Genomic DNA, 22,225 nt, shown 5'->3' on the forward strand with positions numbered 1-22,225 from the left:
GCACACAAAATTACACACACATGCAGACAGCTTCTGCAGAAGAGCAAACTTTTTTGTTTCAAACAAGAGACTTAACTTCTGACACAAACAAAAAAAATATTTGGCTTTGTGAGCGTGACCGAAAACCACCTCAGCTGAAACAATGCAAACCAATGCCTAAGCCTGCATTAAAATACAATTCAACAGTCATTCAGGGAAGAAAGGCTCAAATCCACCTGAGCGAAATGCCAAAAACAACATTGCAATTTTTGTTTGACCTTAAACTGTCATCTCAGTGTCAACTTCAGTCAGTGAGGATGGAGGTGGGGGGTGGGCAGGGGGTAAATGGTAAATGGTAAGTGGACTGTACTTGTATAGCGCCTTTCTAGTCTTCTGACCATTCAAAGCGTTTTTTACACTATGTGTCACATTCACCCATTCACAAACATTCACACACTGATGGCACAGCCATCAGGAGCAATTTGGGGTTCAGTATCTTGCCCAAGGACACTTGGGACTGGATCTTCCAATTAGTGGACGACCTGCTCTACCTCCTGAGCCACAGCCACCTCAGGTGTGTGTGTGGCGGTGGGGGGGGGGGGTTGTCAAGGATTTCCCTCCCGGAAGTCTCAGAGCAGTCTAAGTCAGCTTTATTGGGTCAGTACATCTCTCCTTTGAAAACAATAGTGCCAGCAGGGAGGCACGGTAATGACACCTCAACAACTGGATTAACCCTGGTTTGGCTGGGTTTCCATGCTTTACTTACAGACTTATTGCATAGTCACTAGTCATCATGTGTCATGAGTGGTATCATATATGTTCTAGGATTTGACATTGTTTTTTGCTTGTATGTCCACAGGTTTTCAAAACTCAGTACGAACAGGTACAGTGTTAGTGTTCCAGGGTTGACATTCTGAGGCTTAAATGATAAGGCTGGCAATTTTCTGTATTTTTCTTATTGTCAACAAATCTCATGTGCGGAGCCAAAGCAACACTGAATTTATCTACTTAAAAGAAATTTGTGTGTATACAAAGACCTCTGTTGTTGTCCAAAAACTATTAGAAGTGCCAATGAGCCACACCGCTGCACTGGGTGATATGTTCTTTCATCACAAAGAGTTTGGGCACAGTAGTTTGTTTAGAAACAGATCTAAAGAGAGATAACAGCAATCACATTTCCAGTGTCAGAAGAGTAGTTCTTTGTATGGCAGATGCCACTGCGCATGCACAGGAACACAGTACTGCTTACAGAGCTTCGCTGTCTTGTTGTGCTACATATTACAACCTCTTGACTTTGACAAAGTCAAGAGGCTAGATATGCTTATGTGTTCACACATTTTGCACAACACCCTCACTGATGTTTTATGTCAAGCCCAAGCTGAAGTAAAAAGTGAGCCTTAGTTTTGTCAGGAAATATAGAGTGCAAAAAAAGAGACATTAGACTGTGGCAGTCTGTGGCACCACTGCTGTTACTACTGTAGAGTAAAGGGAGCTTGAATTTAGCCTGCTGTTATTCTCAGTTGTTACAATCACATATGCCCCAGAGGCAGCCAAATTTGGAACTATCGTAAACACACATCTGGGCAAAGTGTTCCCACACACACACACTCACATACACACTTGTGGCCAGCAGAACTTATTCTTGTCCCCCACATGTAGAGTTTTGCCCTGAGGGCTGGTTGGAGGGCAGTGTACAGTGGGTTGACGTCAAGCACATGTACCTGATACGCTGCTCTGCTCTCCCCTTTATATAATACTGTTGAGATCAGTGACAACAGTGTTCACAAGGACTATCTACCAGAGAGAGAAGCCATCGGCAGGCTGGAGCTGCCATGTCACACCCTGCGGCGAATTTGTGCTAAGGCTTGTGTTTTCTCTAAAGTGTTTCTGAAAACACATTTCTCTTTTTCTGTTTTTATGTGAGTGCATGTGTATGCATGTGTGTGTTGAAAATGCATGTAGAAGGACATGACAAAATAAAGTAGCCTGCATACAGTAAATTTTTACAGACCATACCAGTATTTTGTGCATTATTTAGCCATTTTGCTACAAATGAAATTTAAGAGGACCTATTATGCTCATTTCAGCTCTAAATTTTTATTTTTATTTTTTGACTCCACTAGAGCAGCTCTGCATAATTCACAGTTCATAAAACTCCATATTTATCTTACACTGGCCCTTTATGCAGCCCCTCAGTATACATAGTCTCTTCACAGGCAGTTTTAGCTTCTATCTCCTTAGGGCCCCCCTCTCGATGAGTCCACTCTGTTCTGATTGGCCAGTTTTACGAATCAGAGTAAATAAATAAAAAAACAGGAGACTTTAATTGTGAAGAATTTAAAGGAAGTGGTGTGATTGGGTTGAGATCTGAGGCCTGTACTACGAAGAAAGTTTAAAATACCCAGGATATCTTTTTGTTATGTGGTTTCGCTGAGCCTAACATTGGCCGTCCAGATAACCAGTACTACGAAGCTGCTATCAACTAGATCAGTCAACTCTGGGTTTTCCTATCTAGCTGTGAGCACATTCATGTGAAAGACGCAAGGTTGTTAATTACAAGTGACATCATCAGAACCATGAATGAAGTAGCCTACTTCATATGATATCAGATGAAATGAAATTATGTTTAAGGGAAATCAAAAAGTACGATATGTAAACGACAGTCTGTAATCATACCATAGAATAAGAAGATGTAGAAACACTAGAAATAATTTCCACATATTCAAAGTTGGCTAAGGGTTAAAATACTGTTGGAATTATTTTATATGACTTAAGTATAGAGTGAGTATTTTTTGCTATTTAGTTGGATGATGAAGGAACCATTCTGAATATGTCACATAAAAAAAGAAACTTAAAAATAATGCCAGACTGTTTCTGCTAACGTAGCAAAGAGTGGAAAAGTAGTTAATGACTGATGAGGTCTATCTGACCCAAATGTTGCATTTATAATCATGGGAGCCAATTAACAATGTGTGGATTATTTTTCTAATAAAAGACAATATTTCATTTTTATTTCTAGTTATCATCATAGAGTTGTCTCATATTATTCTGAGCTGTAGTGATGGAATCAGAGTGTAAAATCATCCACACTGTCAGCTATCACTCCGGGGATAAAATAAACTTTGCACAATTAAAATGCAGCTCAAATCATCATTATGTTTTTAGTGCTGTAAACAATCTCTCCATTTGTTAGGAGGTCTGTTTTAAAACCAGAGTGGAAATAGAAAGCCTGGTTTCCATTGACCTATAAAAATATATTTTGCTCTTTTTTATTTGTCACTTTATTGTAACTAAGGACTTTTGTCCACGTCGGGATCTTGTAGGAATGATGACTCCTTTTTTTTCTAGCAATCTCATTGGTCAGTGGTCGGAGTGTTGACAGGTTCTCTGAAGTTAACCTGCTCAGGAGCAGGTTAGCTGTTCAGCATGAGTTACCATGGTGATGTACCCCAGTAAGAAGTGAACCACCATCGTAGGACTGAAAACCCAGAGTTAAACCTAAAGTTAACTCACTAACCCCAAATACTGCTTTATAGTACAGGCCTCTGCTGACTGCGAAGGCCATAGCATATGATTCACATCATTACCACACTCATACTGTTATTACTGTGTAATGTGTTACTCTGTACAGTTTCAAGATACTGTCTTTTCGACAATGAGTACACTGAACCATGTAAAAACATTGATGTTTCAAGAGTTTTCAAGACATTCTAAACCTTTTGATTGCAAATTTAAACCAAACAGTAGTAGCATTACAGTGTACTCTGTCTACCAAACCAGAGAGATATCCCAGCAAGACCTGATGTCACCAAGACACCAAGTGAAACCTACACTGCTGTAGTTTTTATCAAACATTACTCAAACAGGAGGAAATACTGCATTTGTTGGGAACTATTTTCAGCAGCAGATTCATCTACATTTGGTGCTCTAGTGAGTCTGACGACAGAACAGAGTATGGAGATTGTTTTTTTTTCTTTTCATGGCATTGGTTGACAATAAAAATATCACCAAACTTATTCTTTCAGGCTAAAATACAACATCAGATTATATTATTACTTGTAAGGCCTGGAATTTATCCCCTCATTCTTATTTCCCCTTTAAAATGTATTTTACGCTGATTTACAGTGACTTTTTTTTAACACTATATAACAATATCAGATATATATTCTGTATCTGCTTGTTCCAGCAGTCCAGTGAAGGTATTTTATATGAGTCTTAAATTGACTGAAATATTCCAACCTACCAGTGAGCTGCACCATTCCATCAAACTGAAACAATCTAGATGTCTTGTGCATTCCCTACGGCTAAGCCTGACACTGAATTGTTGGAAACAAGTTCTGTTGATGTGAGCAATGCTTGGCTATGCCACATGAGCTTGGAATGATGGACACACTGGTGGTTCAAGCAGAGTTAAAGTGGCAAATAATTTTTCTTATAACTGTATATTCTTATGAAGAAACTGCAGACACTCTGGAAATTGAAATAATTTAAATTCCTCTGCTACCCTGCTCTTAAGTGCATAATTGCCACGTTGTTTCTATACAAGGAAACCCAACAAGCCTGTGTCTGCAATGTTTGCCACACACACACACACACACACACACACACACACACACACACACACACACACAGACGGGATGGCAACACAGAAAAACACTCTCATTCCCTACTGAGAGGCCCCACTTACTGTCAGCTCTAAACACCCTCTCATCAGCTTTTCATTATAGGCTAATTGGCCTTGAATTGTGTGGCAAACAGCAGCCAGCAGCTTCCACACCACGGACACACCACTGCCACCGCTGGCTCAGACCCTGCTCACACACAGTTATATGTTAACAGATAACAGAGAGAGGAAAGCCTGCTGGTGAGGCTGTTGGCTTCATCCTGCCTTTGTTACCAGCTGACATGTTGAAAAAACAGCACACACAGACACACACATAGAGAGGAGCTGACAGAAGCAACAAAACGTATAGCAGAAGGCTGAAAATAGTTCCTTACCCACGCATTATGACTCACAGCACAGACAGCGTTTGTGAAGACAACAGTAAACATGTCAGATGCTGAAGGCCCCTCTGTAGGGGGGCTACAATTAATCAACTGCTAGTTTCAATATTCACTACAAGATCTGTTTGTTTTAAAAAAAATTACCCACTGTAGAATATATAAAGGAAATCAATCAAACATCTTCTTCAGTGCCTGATCCATCATGTCTGCCCTTCAGAGCCTACAACAGGTCTAAATCTGAACTGCTGTTTGTTGAGTTTGATGTAAAGTATGGCTGCCATGTGATTTAAACATCACCACCATCACCAGGCACAAAAACACACACCATCTGAGTAAAAAACTGTGTTTTGTCATTAAGGAGGCCTCACTGCTATGCAGCAAAACACTGGGACTGTTTTCCATCCTACTGTGATAATTACAGCCTCATCGATCTGGAAGGAGTGTAGATAGACAAGCAGAAAGGCCGACTGGCAGACAAGAGGGAATAGAGAGCATGAGAGGTGGACGAGAAAACAAACAGCACAAGACAGAAGGGGGGAGCGAGGAAGAAAGAGGGGGAGTGTGTATTATCTCATCCATACAGAGAACTGCAGCAGAATGGCGCCTATAATCATGACTGTCAGCTCTGGTTAACACATCAATCAGCAGAAAGGCGTCCATTGGGCCAGAAAAACTCAATTACCCACTATCCATCATTTGTCTTTCTGCTACCATTTCAAAAGAAATTGCTTAAAAAATGCATCAGCCACTCAAAGTATAACCACTTCAGATGATTTTTGGTCTACAAAGCAAAAACTGAATTAGTTGTTATATAAAACAATTTACAGAGCGTGAGCCGGTGTGTGTACACAGTAAGACATTGAGCCTCATGTAAGAACCTTTTCATATTCTTATCCTAAAACTCTCTGACTTTTTTCTTTTATGGGGTTTATGCGTACAAGTGTTCCGAGTCGAATTCAACAAACTCTCTTAACAGCCTGAAAGTGTTACGAGTTGCTCAATTCAGCTTGATGAATGCTACCTGTTCATGAGTCAGTGAGTTTACGTTTGTGAGATTTCATCATTAGTACCATCAACACCCTAAAATTGCCATGTAAATTCCATGTTTTACTCCATTGTGGGCAAGTTTCATTCACAAAAATGTTACCAAAGAGCAAAAAGAAGTTCACACTGAGGAGCAGTCCTACTTTCAGAAATCAGCAGACAAAAACTGAACAAATGTAGGAGTGTCAGTGGTAGGGGACCCCAAACAATTAGAAAATATTAATACAAAGATGTGTCATCAGAGCAGCGCTGTAGTGTGACAGAAATAAAGAGGGAATGCTTTAACATGGATTTACATGCCAACAAAGTCTTTCTGAAGTAAAACAGCCAATTGAAGATGTGGGTGTTCAACAGGCTTGGAGGGTCTAACAAACAGCATAGTGGTAAATGTAGGATCCAGTGTTTTGGACCTTTAACAAAGCAGCTCAGAGCAGGTCATTTTGAGACAAGACAAGGTTTGAAATACGTTTGGTATTCTGTGTTGCTCTGTGGACAAAAAACAAAAAAATACTTTGAATGACAACATGAGGTTTGAATCGGTGGCTTTCTCAACTGATGATTTGAATTATCAACAGTTAGGAGGCAGCCCTAACAGTGTTCCACCCATTTGAAAACAAACCGATGACCTTCCTTGCAGCAATCAGCTCTAATTGCATCCTCATTGCTGATTCATTTAGGCTAAGAATATCTGTGCCAGTGGGAGCTCAGGAATACAGTACACCCCTGCCTGTGCGTGTGTGTGTGATGCAAAGTAAATATATTTGTCTTAAAAAGGCAAAGAACAAAGCCAGTCACCCAATATCCACTTGCTTAGTCAACAAGTCACACACAAACTGCCTGGTTAAGTGAGTGCCTAGCCTGAGTTGTTTTGTCTTGGGGTTATCCTACACACTGTATTCAGACTGAGCAGAGCAAGTAAAATCTCTAAATAGAAACAGAAAAAAACTTATAACTCTGCCTTATCAGTTTGCAAACACAAATTAAATACTATTGTGTTTCTTGTATTTCAATATAAGGCTGCTGCAGAGGGAAATCAGCTCAGGTTCAGTTCCTGGTTGAAGAGTTTCAAGCTTGGCTAGGTGTTGCATCTAACAAAATCAGTGGTGTTCACTGGTCGGAAGCCAGTGAGGGATCATGTCACATCAATTGCAATTATGAGTGGTTTAAGTATATTATTTTCTGATGTGACTCCCTTATCAGAAGGACCAGTGCCTTAAAAAAACATCTACTTTGTCAAAGTTAGGGAACCTCGTCATCATGGTTAAAAGAAGAACTACTTGGTTAACATAAGAGACAGATCTTGGTTAATGGTTAAAAAAACAATCTTGGCTTTTGGTAGGAAATTGGAAATGAACAGCAGCCTTCCCTGTGGAAGTCTGTTGCTTTACTTACCCATCCATTCACCCTGGGTGCCTCCTTATGGGGTTTTGAGGGTCTTTAAGGTCACCTTCCTCCTTTGACGGAGGAACCAGGTCAGTTCAATGCACAGCAAACCAACAGTAGGCACTTATGAATTTGAATAAATGACTGCTGCTGTTGTATTTCTTTGAAGGGCAGTGTCTTAAAATCTACCTTTAAAGAGGTTAACCATCAATAGAAAATGACCATTATTCCTGACACTTTTGCATGATTACCATTTAAATATCACCACGTTAGATTTGACACACAGTCAACTGCAGTCCATTATAGAAGACAACATAAAGAGGGTGCTGTTTTCTCAGAGCAAACAGAGCTAAAGCTCAGTCTCTGGTGATATCAGGTGGTGAAAGGAGTGAAAGGATTATGAAAAAAAATCACTTAAAAAATGCTTCAAACCCAGAGGGCAGTCAGTAAGGCAGAGACATCTGCTAATGCTGATCACTTCTATAAAAAGATATTAAAAATATTGTTATAGTTCTTTTATAACTACATCAAAGGCATCATTATCAAAACTATCATTTCATGTTGCATTTATGTTAAAAAACAAATATGGGATGATATATTTTTATCAGAAAATGTTAAACGCTTGAATATCAATATTGGTATCAGCGTTGAAAATCCAGTATTTGCCTCCCTCCTTTCTCCATTAACAGTTAACAAGTTAAGGCATATCTGTCATTGAATTCATAATATGTGTATGTGCTTGTGTTTGGGGGTGTAATACTAGATGTGTTAATGGCTTTTGGCCTCTGTGGTTTAAGGTAAATGACACCTTCTTAATTAGACTAGCAGTGGGCAACACGCACGCGCACAAACATACAAACATACATACATACAAACATACACACACACACAGACACACACACAAGTACATTTAGTCCTGGAGTAATGGTGACACAAGCAAAGGGAAGTATATAATAAATGAGAGCAGAGTGCAGACCTGCACCATGACTATTAATGTTACACTTCTAAACTCGCTACTTACATGTACACATGAGAAGTAACCTGGTCAGCTTTTCACTGAGGACACTTTGAAGTGAGGAGAGGAAGAAAGCAAAGTCACCATGAGATATTGAAGAAGAGAACTGAGGGGAGAGAGCGGTGTGTGTGTGTGTGTGTGTGTGTTGGAACTGTTTAGTCTATAACTTTGCCTACTCTAGGAGAATTTCAAGGAAAGGAAACATCCCCATTGCAAATTATGTACAATATGTTAGGAAGGATGTGATTACTTCTACAGTTTCAACAGCCATGTTCATATTCAGCCTGTATTGTTATTAGGTGATCATACCATTACGTAATAGCCTACCTGTAATGAGAACAGTTGTATTAACCAGCTCTAAAATATTTATTTCAGCATAGCCACAAAATAGTCTGTTTAGGCTGGTTAGGGTTTAACAGCTACATTGTCATCATCTTTTCAAATTGGCTGAAAATGAAATTGGTATAAAGTTTGATTATTGTGGAGGAGTAAACATTAGAAATCATATAAATCCAGCAGTAGTGGTAGGTTAGTATGTGGCCTAAGTGAGATTGTGTTCCTTGGTAAGCTATGTTTAGACAGGTGAAAGACAGATGAACAAACACAGGAATAAATGACCAACTATTTTTGTTAACAACCTGTTATTGGTATCAGGAATTTTCATATCAGTGCATCCCTCAATTTTTGGCTGTTTGACTGCTGTATGTATGCAAATGATGTACTGTAATGCGTATGTATGCAAATTATGTACTATAATTAATTGTGCGAACAGCAGTAATTCGCATCTGACACATCTAGGCCACCAAAGTACTACTCAGAGAATTAATCCAGAATTGGCAGGTCTGGTAAAAAAAAATCTCTAAAGGACATTAATTTTCCTGGCTGGATACAGTAGCTGTAGAGACTATTACAGGAATGCTGGTTTTTATATTCAGATTATCAATGCAAAAAAACCAAACAATCACAATAATTACTTGTCTTGACTTTCAACTTTCAAGTATTCCAAAAAAGCTGCAAAAGGTACAGCAATTTGGTCATAATAATCACAACAATAATCCAGGGGGACCGAGTTCTCTCATCACCAGTTGTTTCTTAAAGATTCACTAATTAAGATTTTAAATTTTAAAAAATGGATCAGATGACTAGGTGTAATTTTACACCAACTTTGCAGTTCCCCTCAGCTCGTTAGAGCTTTTTAACCTCTTACAGCTTATTGTTTTGGTTTTACAACCAAGAACTTTACTGTTTTGGTTCAGCCTCACTCCTACACCTCATTTTCAGTGACTGCTGATCTGTTTTAGCTAAAAAAAAGAATAGTAAAGTGATGATAAACCCAGCCATTACAATAATAAATTCTATTCTAAAACATACAGAGCTTCCCAGGGATCATATATCAGAAAAAAATGGTACTGGCATGGAAATCTGGATTGCTTAATCAAGTGAACAGATAAGAGGAAATTTAAAAGGAGGGCTTTCTGCATCTGGCATTCAGTAAACCCGGGGATTTATGATTCTTTAAAAAACTCAAATTCATTTTTTTAATATTCATAGCAGACTAATGAAACTACAGGCTAATAACTGTTAAAATGCTTTAATATACCATTATGTTGTACTTAACAGACTGAAAACAAGTGTGTGTGTACTTCATCCTCATATGTAAATTATACATTAATAATGAAACATACTCTGCTCTCATTGGCTGATGATCACTATGTTATGTGCAGCACACAGAAGAGGACGTGTGTTATGGTTTTCTATTTCTCTGACTACGATTATTAATCTGTGATTTTATTTATCCCACCACATTTATTCTGAAGGTCTGATATCCATGTTTGAAGTCTTATTGTTACCATATGATATGGTCACTGCAGAAGGTATACAACAAAACCTATTTGCAGGGAATATGGTATATAGTTGGTATAATGTTTGCTATAAATAAATATCAAAAAGGTTTGAATGATCTAAATTATTCAATTCTGTTCAGCCTGGACTACTGGGTGAAAACCCAGAGATTCAACAACAGTGTGCACATATTAAGATGTGAGAAGATGTGGATTCTCAGAGAGAGAGAGGGCTGGACACTGCCAACCAATCACATTCAAAAATCCCTTTCTGAACATTCTCTTGGCCAATAGGGAGGTGCCAGCCAGCTCCTCAGTCCTGGTACAGTGAGAGGCACAAAAGAAGAATTCCTTCTGTCAGCACTCTCTCTCTCTCTCTCTCTCAAACACACACACACACACACAACCCTGTAGGGCTCCTTTAACACTTTGTATTGTCAGCTTTGTTCCTCTGCTCTCATGCCATGGTAGCACACATGGAGTCACTCCTCCCTCCTTCTCATGTTCTTTTCTTCCTTTCTCTTCCTCCATCTTCCCTCCTACCTTTTCTCCCACAATGTTCCTCCTCCCTCAGTTATTTTCAACTCTTTATTTCCTTCCTTCCTGCTTTCCTTCCCATTACCTCTTGCCTTTGTTCCTTTTAGTGTCCTTCCCCATCTGTCCCTCCATCCTTCCTTATCTTCCCCATCTTCTCTGCTCCCTCAGTCTCTCCTATCATTCTTCTCTACTTTCTCCTTCCCCACTTCCTTTCTGTCCTCCGTCCATATAACTTGACCTCCAGCTTTCTTTATTTTTCCTCTTTCTTCTCTGTCACCTTCCCCCTCTTTCTCCTCCTCTTGTCGCTCACCCAACTCCCTCCTCCACCTCAGAGAGAGAGAGTGTCAGTGTGGGTGGTAGAGAACTTTCAATGTGTGTGAAAGCAGGAGATATTAACCCATTCTCTCACTCTGTGGAGAAATATGTACTTAAAAATGCAGAGGGTTCATTTTTCTGTTTCTCTCACACTTTTGTCATAGGGGCTGCAGAAATGAGTTCTCTCTGTGTGTGTGTGTGTTTCTGATTACCATGAGGTAGCTCACCCCCTCCTCCCACTGAAGGAGGTTAGAGGCTTCACAGAATCAATGGGAGGGTTGAATAGGAGGAGGGTCACATTTCCATCCGGCTGCTCTCAAAACAACAGTGTGAACTGAAACTGCAACTGACAAACTCTGCTCATGTTCTCTACATGAACTTCATCTGTACAGCAGCCACACACTGAACCCAGAAGAGGGCAGTATGCTGAGATTGGAAGAAAAAAATAAAATTAACCTCAAAGAAAAAGCTTGGCATTTTCTACAATATATGTTTCTTGAACTCAACAAATTCCCCTTAAAAGACCAAAACCAATAATGTGTTAGTCTGCCTCTCAATACTTTCTGTGCGTGTTTCAATCCCACTGCCTCCTACTGAAGACATAAATCTTAAAAACATCTCATAAATACATAGTTTTGTTTTTTGTTTTTTTGTTTTTTAAAAAGGGTCAATCATTTCCTAAAACAGCTGGAGTCTGTAGTTTTTAGTAAACATTACTCAGACAGGAGGAAATATTACATTTGTTGAGAACTATTTTCAGCAGCAGATTAATACACATTTGGTGGTATTTCTAGATGCTTCCTCAAAAAAGTAAAATGTTCATTAGGACTGGGCAATATGGTTGAAATCATTATCATTATCATAATATGAATACAGTTTTATATACAAGTAAATATATAAATATATATATATATATATATGTGTGTGTGTGTGTGTGTATATATATATATATATATGTATGTATGTATATATAGCCATATGGAAAATGTATGCAAAATCAATAATAATAATAATGTTAATAATTCACTTGTTAATCATTAAAGCATGAACTCTGTTACACATTCATGTATTACATGAGATCAAATTCTGTGTATGCGTCACTTATATAAGTAGCAATTAATGTTGTGAGAATTTACCTACAGCTGGCTCAGAATCATTCATTTCGATAACAGCAATACAACACATTTGTAAAATTTATGTACACTTACATTCATTTATTTGTCAGATTTTTTTGTCCAAAGCGACACACAAATGAGGTACAATCAGTTCCTTGTTCAATCTGACACAAGCGCAACAAGGTTGCAGGTGCATGTAGTAAGACATACAGTAAGTGCATAAGAGCAAGATTTGGTAATGATAATATTGAATTCAGGCATTAAAGCAAAAAATCTTTTTCAAGCCACAGCCAAGTCATATTACCCATCTGCAATTTGTAAAACATGTTGAAAGTTATATTACTTGACGCCTGCTAAACAAATAACACAATATGTAAAATGAGAAATGAAATGAGATTTCAGCACCACTTCCACACATAACCATGTTCTCTAATGTAGCCATCAACTTTAAATACTCAACTGATAGTGCTTTAAGGGAAGACGATACTTTTGAACAGGTTTTTTATTGCCAGTTTTCTTTTTTATCATATCCATGCCACTTTTTTTTTTGTAAAGCTTGTCTCAGTTTTAACTCTTTCAAATAGTCAACCATCTACATAATTTCTTAGTGCATATGTTTTTATTTTTCTTATTAATTCATTATTATTATAGACATAAGATTAAGGGAAGACAACACACCTGAAATTGCTATATTTGTCCTGACTTATTTCATGTGTTTGCCTGATTTGCATATTTTCATGATAAAAAATAAAGGTTATAATACAAATATATTGTATGTGGGGCTATATTAATAAGTTTAATTCTGATTGAAGAACAAGATTTATTTTGTCCCTATTCAACTGTGGTGTCTGGCCTTAAAACACATCCACCTACACCCGCATTTAGGTTAAGACATTTCACATAGGCTTGAATATGGTGCAAAATGGGCCTACTGGTACAGAGAAAATAGATGATATCATGTAGGGATGTCAATGAGTCATCGATTATTGGTTAAGTGCTGTTAATAATTTAACTGATTAAGGATATATTAACCGATAATGCAGAAGACGAGAGATGTGCATAACTGTCAGATGTTCTGTAGGTTTTCTGTAGTACGGTTGGGCCACCAGGTGCAGCCCTTTTACCTTTCAATGAGATAGAGATACTGGGGTGTTTAGTGACCGCCCATAAGGGCCGCACAAACTCTAAAACAAACGCACCTCCCTGCTGTCCAAGGAAGAAAAAATTGCAGGGTGCCTCTATCTGCTCACTGTGGCAGTCGTGTTGATGTACTCTGAAGAGTTGTTGTCTGGGCAGTTTAGCTACTGAGGCTCATGCTAACACTAAAGTAGCACCTTCAACAAAAGCAGCTTTTTGATCCTGTCTGAATGCAGTGCCCCCTCCTTTTGCTGCCCTTGATTTCATCTGTCTGGGAGCCCCTTCCTTTCCCCATCGCCCCGTTACTAAGTTGAACCTTGATCTTGTCTGTGTCACACTGTAAGGTCTGAATGCAAATGCTTCCTTCCTTCCTTCCTTCCTTCCTTCCTTTTGATCTGATCACAACTCCTTTATCCACAACTGTATTTGTATATGGTCTGATCACACCCCTCAACCATCTGTATATCTGTCCCTCTGCCCTCTGTTCTGGGTCAGTCTACTGTCTCAGACCTGCTCTGTGTCAGTACTTCCGGAATGCTCTTAAATCACTTCCACCACAGCAAACTTTGAACAAGGACTTGAGTGATTTCCTCAACAACACCAAGTTACTAAAATGAAATGATAGACACTAATAATAACTTAATTTAAAATTATGGAGGTCACGTCTGTCACTATTCAACAAAATCCAAAGTATTAAACACAGCAAACAGCTGCACAACTTCCAGCAGCACTAAAGTCCACTAATGAGATTGAAAATGAATGGGAAGTTACTTCTCTCTCTCTGAGCACGCCCCCCTCCCTTTTTATTCCTCCTTGGATCTACACTGATCTCATAAATGGCCTCTATGGACTCCCCTGTGAATTATTGCCCTGCCATAGTGCCCATGCTCGGTGTGGATGGAAGGACAAGAAAAAAAAAAAAAAGATAGGGATGCACGATATTGGATTTTTTTTTTATCCCATATGCCGATATTCCCAACTCACTGTGGCTGATTGCCGATGCTGATACCAATATATGCGCCGACATCGATATATGCACATATTTTTTTCCAGATGGCTGAGGAGACTATTATACATGCAAGCATAGATTGTACAAAGTATGATGAATGAACCTGCCAAGTGGGTGAAGCAGTAGAGTTTTCATTGAGCTCCTAACACACTGGTTGCCAACTGCCGTTATAAACCAAAACGATTTTTTTTCCAAACAGAGTGGTACATCCTGTCAGCCGAGGTGTTTCCTATCTGTGCAGCCGAACTTAGCAGCTCCTCGAAGGACTGTTTCTCCCTGACGGTCCCAGTGCTGCCTCCGCAGGGTCCACTTCACTCAAGCTGTCCGTCGGACCCGCAGCTTCTTCCCACTTTAACCTGAATAACAAACCGGGGCTCGGTGCTCTGGTTGGATCCACATGAAGAGCCGGGGCTAACGTTAGCTGTGAGGATAGCGGAGCCTCAGCTGCAGCATGGCCACAGGGAAGCACAGCCAGCTAGCCTCTGCTAGCCATAAATCACAAAAAGTTGAAAAATATGTTTTTCCAAAAGTAGGAATCAATGAAGTTCTGCATATATTGACTACATGACAATGAACGTTTTGTTTCAGGCAATCTTAATTTGACTGAATATTTGTAACAAATATGTGTATGCAGGACGAGCTATTCTAATATGTTACAGGACATGAAGCAGAGTATAAGATTTCTTTGCCTTGCCTATTATTTTCTGTATACATGCTCATGCCATGGCCACTTACTGAAGAAAACCAAACAGGAAACTGAAAATCCTCTTCCATTTGTAACAATACTTTAGGCTAACGTGGTTAAGATCTTTGGTTGAACCAGCATTTAGTTTAACAGAGAGCCAACCAGGGAGAGGAGGTTGACAGGAGGTGTGTGTGTGTGTGTGTGTGTGTGAACCGTGCAGTCACAAACCACATAACTGCATTATGTGGGGAATCCCATTCTCCACTCCCTCTCTCTCACACACACACACACACACACACAAAACTGATGTCAATCAAATAGTAGGGCTACAAGGACAAAATGGCAGCAGAGAATGAAGTAGTGTTTCACACACTGTCACTCCCCCCCACCCAGCTGCTGTGGAACATGAGAACCCCCCCCCCCCCCCCCCCCCGTTTACCCAGCACAGCTCTCTGAAAGAGAGGAGAGAGAGAATGGGCAGTGGAGGATTAGAGAACAAATGCTTTGTGAGAGGTGGAGATGTAAAGCAGAAAGAAAAGACTCTGCTAAATCACTTACCTGCCCTGCAGCTTGACAGAAGGACAGGATGGAGGAGGAAGCCAAATGAATGGGTGGGGTCTTCTCTGGTTACCTGCTTGTCTTAACCACTGCTGTAAACATTGGTTTATTCTTATTAGCGGTGCAACGGATCGCAGTTAATCCGTGATCCGTACAGATCGCCCCCACGATTCGGCACGCATGTGAACCGTGGATTAACTGCAAAATTGAATATCTCATTTAAGACAACGTAAACAAACTGCTTTAAGTACAAGTCATGGACAGACAGCATGTCACTGACAGCGACCACCAAACCAGCATCTAACGGGTCCATAGTGACATCTGCAGGTATGTTTACATGCTGTTTAATGTGAGCAGCTAATTAGCTATGTAGCTGCTAACTGTCGTTAGCGGTGCACTTTTCACTGGTGAATGTTTGTCTGGTGGCTCGTTCAACAAGCTGCAGGACAAGACGTGTGTTCATGTTTATGAGTTATCATCTGGTTTTGGCGGACTGGCGGACAAGACTGTTGTGGCTGTGTAAGGTTCTTCCACACGCTACTGAGGCTCCTGTTTGTTAAATGAATAAATTGTTAAATTGCCAATATGTCTTGTTTCTTCAAACTTCAATCATCCAATTCACCAAACACCAAACAAGTGTCAATGGCAGAATAAGCTGTTTGGCATTGGCAGAGAAGATTTGGCAAATTTTTCATGGGCGCAACCTACATACTCAGCTCTGCTGCTCATCCCACAAATGCATGTTCCTTACAAATGAGGTACCATTCAAAAGGGAAATAAAGAGGCTTTCCAATGGTATATGATTTATTGCCAAGAAGCATTGTTACAACAAAGAAATAATCTACCGTTTTCAATGCATAGTTTTGTGTGTCAAATGATATATTATCATATTAGGTTTTTTCAATCAATCAATCATTTTTTATTTATATAGCGCCAAATCACAACAAAAGTCATCTCGGGGCACTTTTCACATAGAGCAGGTCAAGACCATACTCTTTAATTTACAGAGACCCAACAATTCCCCCATGAGCAAGCAGATTTTTCAATTATTTCCTAAAGCTGCTGTGTTACTGTGAATTCTTAGGACATGTCTTTAAAAGGGTTATGTAATTTGGTAGCACATGTACTAATATGTAGTTTGCACACAAAACTTCACACTGTATTTTCTGTCAGTTAAAGAATTAAGACTCCCTTGGTTACACTAGTTCATATTTAATTAAAACTGTATTATCTCTATAGTTTGTACCAAACTGCTTATACCTGAGTTTCGGAACCGATATCATACCAGTAACTCTTGTCAAACAAAAGATTTATAGGGGTACTCAAGCAAATAAATACTGCACTTACATAATGCCAGGGGACTCACAAGACACATATTATAAAAAGAATGGTCAAAATTGAAGAAGCGGAGGCTGAGATATCCTGAGTTGTAGTCCTTAGTATTGGTCAAGCTGGATCCTACATTACCCATAATGCAACAAACAGCGTGTTTTCATCAGACTACCTGTCTGGTAAATGTTTCTGTCCTTCCGTCATTCCACAGGCTCAGTTTGTTACACAGACTATGCATTATGGACTTGCAGTCTAACCCTGAACATGGCGTCTGAGCAATGGAGCAAGTGGAACAAATGCATCCCCATTATTCATTTAGGGGGAGCAAAGTTATGGTTTTGCTTGCCCAATTTTTGTCTTTTTAAAAATAAACGTATCATCATAAAGTCCCTGCAATCAGGTGATTATATTTAAGCAGCCTATATCAATGATCATTTTACTATGTTCAGCAACTGACAAAAACTAGTAATAAAAAAATCACAAATTTTTAGACCACCCTCGGAGATGGTTCAGTTCGATCCCATCACTGATCGTTTGCCACAGCATGCTTTGGCTGTCAATCACAGTTTGTCAACCCGGACAGGAGTGAGTGACAAAGGTGAGCAGCAAACCGGGTACTTACTTTGGTAACAGTTGAAAAAACTCCTCAAATACCGTCACACACACACGATAGATGGTGAATTAACAGTGTTATGAGTCGGTGTTTAATTCATTGTGTATCTGATCCACCAACCAGCACGTATTTTAGTGAGAAATCTTAATTTTCTAATTGGTTCGCCCCTCATTCCCACCATCTTCTCCCACTAAAATAGTGCAGCTAATCAATGGAGGCTGGTAGCAGTTCAAGCGACAAAATGTAAAGTTTGTACGGAAATGCAGTTTATCATTATGGATTATATTGATACTACAATATATGTCAACATATGACACCTTCTGTCTTGTGGTCTGTGTTTTCGCAGACACGTAAGGAATTGTTAATACATCATATTTCTTAAAGGGAGTTAAAGGGACAGTATTTTCCTCGGAGATCACAGGGAGCTTCAGTTTAATTCAACTGCTAATATGTATATTTTCACCACTACAGAAACACTAGGTGACTGTTAAAGTACGATAAGGTTGTCTGATGTTGACTGCTGTTAGTTATTGGTTTGATGAATGGTTTAATAATTTGTATTGATTACTGACAGTGGCTGATCAGGGTAATTATCAGCTAACTGTACTCAGTTTCTAGCGGCAGTATGCAGTAAATGGTTTCCCTTTGTGTGTGTGTTTTTTAAACTTTGATATGCTTGATGGAGTTATTAATGACTCCTGATGAAACTTGAAAGCTCAGCATTCTCATTGTCCTTTGGATACTCTCCTTATAAATCACATTAACATTTATTCACTTAGAAAAAGCTAATATTTCTCAGTATAATATGACCTCCTCTTTCTTTCAGCTGCTGTGTGTCTGCAGTTACTGGTTTTTCACACATCATTTCAGGCCAGTTGGAGGAATTAAACCTGTGACTTTCTGCCTTTGTATAATTATACAAGCTGCTGCCTTAAGTATGGTATAGTTGGATTGTGAGGAGATATTAGTGAAAATTTCATTATCAAGTCAAGGTTTTGCTGGGTATGATCTTTTGGCAACATCAGGGAGCGACAAAGGGAGGGACAAAGCCGGCTCCCTGAAAAGAGCCAAAGTGCCCATTACTAACCTCTGATACAGTATCTTGTGTTCATTTCAGCTGACATTAGGCTATGCCAAAAAAAAAAGAAAATTAAACAAGGCCGAGGACATGGGCCTTTTGAAATTTTTCAAAGAGAGAATGCACATACAAGCAAGAAAGAGGCAGGAAGAGAGACAGGTGGAGCTGCAGAAAGTGAGGTGAGGAGACAGTACAGTGTAAATGTAAACAAAATGTAAATGGCTGATTGTTTGAAAATCCTGTCATATTCCCCTGAAAACAAAATTCAGTACAACCAGACATTGACCATAAGCATTGATGTTCAAATGCTGATATCTTTGGCTCTACGTAGACTTGCATTATAACACCTCGATAGTTCACATTCACATTCACATTTCTGTGCTCATCAACATTGTTGCTTTCAATACATTCAGGAGGACAGCACAGCAGAGGAAAGAGTCAAGTTGGACAGGGCAAAGTGAGATGCAGGTATTAAGTTTTAAATGTAAAAAGGTATTCACTAGGGGCTAGGTTCAATACCTAGCCCTAAGTGGAAGTTTCTCCTCATTGTTTTACCTTTACTCATTCAATATTTTTCAGTCGGTATAGTATGATAGAAATCCAAATGATTAGCATTTAATTTCATTTTAACTGACTGCTCACATTATGGATGTACTAGTCAGCTGATGCTGCTCAGTGCTCCTGCAATACACCAAACCATATACCGTATTTCTTCTAATAGTGGCTGGTGCCTTTATTTACCTCAACTGCGGAGGGTACCAGGCCTTTATTGGAAGCAGGTTTATATTAGACAGAGGCCTTTATTTCTAGTATATTTGCTCATATTTTAGTTCAAAGCCTCCTTGTTTTCTGATCTGCTGTCATTTGCTCTGTTAAATTTTTGTTACTGCATTACCAATAATTACAGTAGTCCGTACCAGAGACTTCCACTGGCCAAGCCAGCTAACTTCTGGTTCACCCTCTGCTAACTTAAATGGGGATAAAATAATTTAACTCTTTAACTCTAAATAACTCTTTAGACTTTCCAAATGTTATCGGAGGGAATGGATCAAATTCAAATTAAGTCATTTCATGGGGGTTGTGACACTCAAAACAATTTACCCAACATTTAACAGTAGCGACCCGATGGAGTAGGCTACGATGTAAACACATCACAACAGTGTGACTGTAATTACTTTGACCTGCCAGAAGAGGGACACAAAGTTCCGAACTGCAGGTTTAACTGGCATGCACATTATATGACAGGCACCAGGAGTTTATCCACCCTTGTTTTTTCCTGGCCTCTTTTTGGGGCTGGCCTTTTCTTAAATTCCATAGGATAAAACAACCTTCCTTAATTTCAAAGTGAGGACAGGGCAGGAATAATACCCCGGCCAAACGGCCAGTTCTGTGGATGCCCTGGAATGTGGCTGTAATGCCCTTTCTAAAATTAACTACCAATGCAGCCAGTTTGGCATGCCCCGTTTTTAACTGGCCATTGTTCCTTAAAAGAAAGTTGCAGCAAATAAACAGACTGAACATTTCCAAGTGTTTCTATCCTCACACTGAGCATCAACAGTAGCACCAGATTTCTCCCATTCCCACAAATATATGTGTAAGGTCAACATAAACATTAACAGCTAAGCCGTTAGCTTACACTAGCTAACAGTTAACATTATGTTATCAGCACAGGCAGCTAAAAACTGTACAGTGTAAGTGTTAATACACATTGTGGTTTAAAGAAGTCAGTGAAAGGCTGAATCCTCAAACTAGCATGTTGCTCTGAAGAAGACAGCAACGCTTGAACCAGAGCCTGAAGCTGTTTTACTACAGCTAACTCCAGCTCAACCCAAACCATGCTGGACCTGATGAGATGACAACTACTAGATCAACTACAATGAAACTTGTCAACAGTAAGGCATAGCATGATTTTGTGTTCAAGGTTTGATGTTGAATAAGGTTAAAGTTAAGAGGATAATTTCTTTAGAGAAGTAAGTTAGCCTCTCCTTAGCATTGCCCTTACCAACCTCGTCACACACTTTGAGCCACTATTTCTAAACGATTTTTTTATTATTTTATTTCTGTTATCATTAAAAGATCTTATTATTTTTTTTGTTTTTTATTCTATACTTTATCACGTGCTATACTATATTAATGTTTAGCTATAAGTAAATGCCTTCATGTATCCTAAAAAGTCCCTGTTGTGATTCCTTTGAGCACAGCACACAGTCACTGTTTGAAAAGAACTTACAGTTATGAGACTGATCAAACTGAGAATTGAATTAAGGGTTTAATATTTCTCCGGACATAAAAGCTTGCCCTTAAAGCAGGTGGTGCCAAAACGAGGATTTTATATTAATAAATGTAGATTTATTCTCCTACACAATAATTGATTGCTCATATCATACATTTGCTTTGATGTAATTAATCACAGCAGCATGACACAATGTTGGGAAAAATGTAAACCTTCTGAATTTTTACAAGTTAGGAGAAGAAGAGAGAAAATGATTCAGTCAGTCATATTCAGGCAAGAATGTGAAAGGAAAAAACTCAGGTCAGGCACCAGGCTGAAGGTATTTTGATAATCACATACATGTGGACAGTTTTACCTGTATTGTATTTTATCATAGCAGCACAAATATCATTATTATAAAATTAATATGCACACATTTCAATATAATGCACTCCAGTACACCACCACCACCACCATCACCCACGATGACCTTAACAGGGCACAAAATCAGCACCTGCCACCAGCCAAATGCTGGTAAAATATGCAAGTGGCTGGTAGCTTTGCTTCACTCACTATTGAGTGGCTAATAAAATTTTAACATTCATTAGCCATTTGGCCGGTGGACAAAAAAGTTAATTTTGTACCCTTGACCTTAACAATAAGCATAAAGTAGAATTATCACCTTTTGACAATGTCAGCAAAAACTGAAAATGTGTAAGCTTCGTAAAAGTAGAAAAATACTCCGCTTCTGAAACACTCCCCGTGGGGTATGACGCCGTGTGCAGGACAGAGCAAATCTGTATCTCAGCCAGAACGCCACGCAGCTGTGCCCGGTGGAATCAAGGCTTTAGATTGCACAGGTGTTCCTAATAGAGTGCTCAGTGAGTGTACAGTATATATACATATATATATTTATATATATATATATATATATATATATATATATATATATATATATATTTCTAGAAAATCATTTGAGAAACCAGACTGGAATGTTTATTTTGGGCTAACCCAACAAATTAAATACCTGACAAATCAAGGCCTAATACATCCAGAAACATGAAATGTTTAGTTACCACAGTATAAAAGACTATTGCCACATATAGAGTATATAATCTCACAGTATATGTCATCATCCCCTAACCACCCCAATTTGAAAACAATGCTACACTTACTTTTAGACGTGTGAGTGGCATTAAAAGCTTCGTCCTACACAACAAAACACAGCTTACAGGACAAGGCAAATCAAAGGAAGAGCTACTAAATACTGACTGCAGTGGAACTCCAAGGCATCACCAACAGCCAGAGACCATCAAAAGATATGGATCATCACTCTTCATCACACACACACACACACACACACACACA

The 22,225-nt window shown here is 39.1% G+C and overlaps 1 protein-coding gene across 8 annotated transcripts in view; it reads right to left on the minus strand.

Annotated features, from left to right (window-relative positions):
- fat3a (FAT atypical cadherin 3a) overlaps positions 1 to 22,225 on the minus strand; it is a 248,915-nt gene that overhangs the window by 159,962 nt on the left and 66,728 nt on the right. The window lies entirely within an intron of this gene.

This window comes from Thunnus maccoyii, chromosome 6, assembly GCF_910596095.1.
Source record: "Thunnus maccoyii chromosome 6, fThuMac1.1, whole genome shotgun sequence".
NCBI lineage: Eukaryota > Metazoa > Chordata > Actinopteri > Scombriformes > Scombridae > Thunnus > Thunnus maccoyii.